The sequence below is a fragment of the Tupaia chinensis genome, unplaced genomic scaffold (assembly GCF_000334495.1).
Source record: "Tupaia chinensis unplaced genomic scaffold, TupChi_1.0 Scaffold000573_1, whole genome shotgun sequence".
Classification (NCBI taxonomy): Eukaryota; Metazoa; Chordata; class Mammalia; order Scandentia; family Tupaiidae; genus Tupaia; species Tupaia belangeri.
The window spans coordinates 2,330,171-2,332,678 of NW_006160087.1; the positions used below are offsets into that span (position 1 = coordinate 2,330,171).

At 66.0% G+C, this 2,508-nt stretch overlaps 1 long non-coding RNA gene across 1 annotated transcript in view; it reads right to left on the bottom strand.

Annotated features, from left to right (window-relative positions):
• LOC102499816 (uncharacterized) overlaps positions 1-2,464 on the bottom strand; it is a 3,206-nt gene extending 742 nt beyond the window's left edge. The window contains exons 1-2 of the long non-coding RNA XR_335931.2: positions 2,386-2,464; positions 2,023-2,088 (exon numbers count right to left, since the gene is read on the bottom strand). This is a non-coding gene — a long non-coding RNA (uncharacterized LOC102499816). The remainder of the gene's footprint in view (positions 1-2,022; positions 2,089-2,385) is intronic.
• Positions 2,465-2,508: the final 44 nt, after the last annotated feature.

Genomic DNA, 2,508 nt, shown 5'->3' on the forward strand with positions numbered 1-2,508 from the left:
ACCGCTCACGGGGGGCCTACACAGAGGGCCTGCATGGAGGGACTGCTCACGGGGAGACGGCTCACGGGGGGGATGCTCATGTGGGGGGGCAGCTCACGGGGGACGGCTCACGGGGAGGACAGCTCACAGAGGCAAGCAGAACTGGGGAAGACCTGGGATGACAGGGGGAGGAGGCATGGCCTGCCTGGAGGGCAGAGGGAGGAAGCGTCTTTAAGGAGCCTGGCCAGAGCTGGACTGGGGATGAAGGCCACCCGGCAGGACGGTGGCAGAGGAGCCTGGCACCCCACATCACGGGGCGGAGGGCATGAGGCGCACCCGGGTCTCACTCCTCCTTCCTCTGCTGCTGGTGGCCGCTGTTGGCCAGACCCCACCCAAAGCCAAAAGGCAAGAGGGCCAGTGGGCGGGTCGGCAGGAGTCAAGCCCTGGACTCACAGCAGGGCCAAGGAGCCCCGAGGACAGGGGCCAGCCCAGAGCTCATCTTTCTCCTGGACTTGGCCTTCAACAGGGAGACGGGCTGTGCCGGCTTTCACAGTAGGCTTCTGCCATGCTCCCAGGCCCACTCACTCTTCAGAGGGCCAGCCCCGGTGCTGGCACTGCGCTCTTCCTGTCCCTGGTGTCCCCGGCTGTCAGAGCCCATCACACCACGCCACCCAGTGTGTGGCAGACCCCTGCATGGGTTTATCCCCCCATGGCTGCTCTAGCGTCTCACAGGCCTGGCCAAGTAAGACTGTTCACTCTAAGGGCCTGGCCCAGACCAAGCGCCAGTGTTGGCCAGGTGAGCTGAGCCCCGTGTTGCCTCTGCACCTTGGTCTGTGCAGTCTGGGCACACATGGGGCCTGTCTCCCTCAGTAGGCAGCGAGTGGCCCAGGTCTGGCACACAGCAGGCATCGAACACCACCTGGCCTGGCCTGGGTAGGGTCACCCTCTTTCGTTATGCAGCCACCGCTCTGTTAACGTCTCACCGTGCGGGCCGGCAGGGCCCTGGGATCACAGCAGCAAACACAAGTCCCTGAGTGTTCCTGCAGAGAAGGAAGGGCCTGGGACAGCCTCCTGGTGCAGGATAGACGGGGCGGAGACAGACAGCAGTGGGCCACAGGGCCCGGTGCAGTCAGGGAGGGCCACTTGGAGGAGGATGCTCAGCTGGGACTGAAGGAGCATAGGGAGGAGAGTGGGAAGGCCTGGAAAGGCGTTTGAGGCAGAGGGAACCTCAGGAGCAAAGGCAGGGAGGTGGAGGGGCCTCTGGGGGCCTGAAGGATTCAGCGTTTCAGCCTGAGGACGGCGTAGGGGAGGCGAGGTCTGCCAGGCCAGCTCCTGGGCGCAGGGGTGGCAGGGGAGACGCTGCCTTGTTGCTTAGCACCACAGCAAACAGCGACTGGGTGCCAGACGGCCAGCAGCTGGGCTCTGCCAGCCTCCCTCTCCCCAGAATATTTCAGGGCTAAGTCAGAAAATGCGCAAGCAGCCTCCTGACCCCAGCTGTCCAGGGCCTACCTTACAAGGGTGTGCTTGCTCTGGGTGTTAACGTCCCCCTTCATCGGACACAGAGACAAACACACACGTGCGTGGCACTCGCGGGAGCATGGGTGAGCAAGCGTACACCGGCCCAGCACCAAGGGCCACTCCAACAGCTGGCCAGGGCTGTCCCCCATCACACTCAGGCCCCGCTCCCTGTCACACAGTCACACTCACACGATGGCCACGGTGCCCTGTGGTCACACGGTCCTCCTGCCCTCACAGACACATGCCTTCACCCCACACGTGTACCCCCAGGCATCACCTGCACGTGGGCAGCAACCCCACAGTCATGACCCCAAGTTCCCACAACACACAGGCGCAAACCCACTCCCCAACTCTGCAGGCCCTGCTACTCCACCCCTGCCCCAGGCATTCTTCAGCGACAAAGACTTCCCCAGAGGAGGGGCTCAGGAAAAGAGGCGCCAGGAGTGGGGACAGGAAGGGGCCCATAGCTCCCTGCGGGGAGAAGACTTCAGAGCTGGTGGGCTGGCAAGGGGGGGGCAGGTGTACCTTGAAGTCAGCAGAAGCAGGGTTGAGTGGGGGGGTGACAGTGGAGCGCGACAGACTCGAGGAAACCTGGCAGGGTGGGGGCGCCAGTCGGTGTTAAATTCGGCCTGAACCTCAGAGGCTGAAAGCCCCCTCGCGGCCGCACGCCCCCGCCGCGCTTCCCCAGCTGCTGGCGCCCCAGGCCTCAGGCTGTCCCCAGCCTCGCAGGGGTGTGGCTGCGAACCCCCTCCCGCAGCCTGCGCCCTGCCCCACCCCTCCGCAACAGCTGTGGGGCGCCGAGAGGGTGGCCGCCTCCCCCTGCGAGGGCGGGACCCTAGGGCGCCCCCGAACACTTGCAGGCGCGGGCCGCTGGGTCCCTCGGCGCACCTTCCCCAGGGCAGGGCCAGGCTCATCCCGGGATGCGGCCCCACTCCTCCCTCACCCCGGCGGGGAAAGGAGGGGCGGGAAGACCCGGTTTGGGAAAGGCGGCCTCCCCGCCCCCGGGCCGCG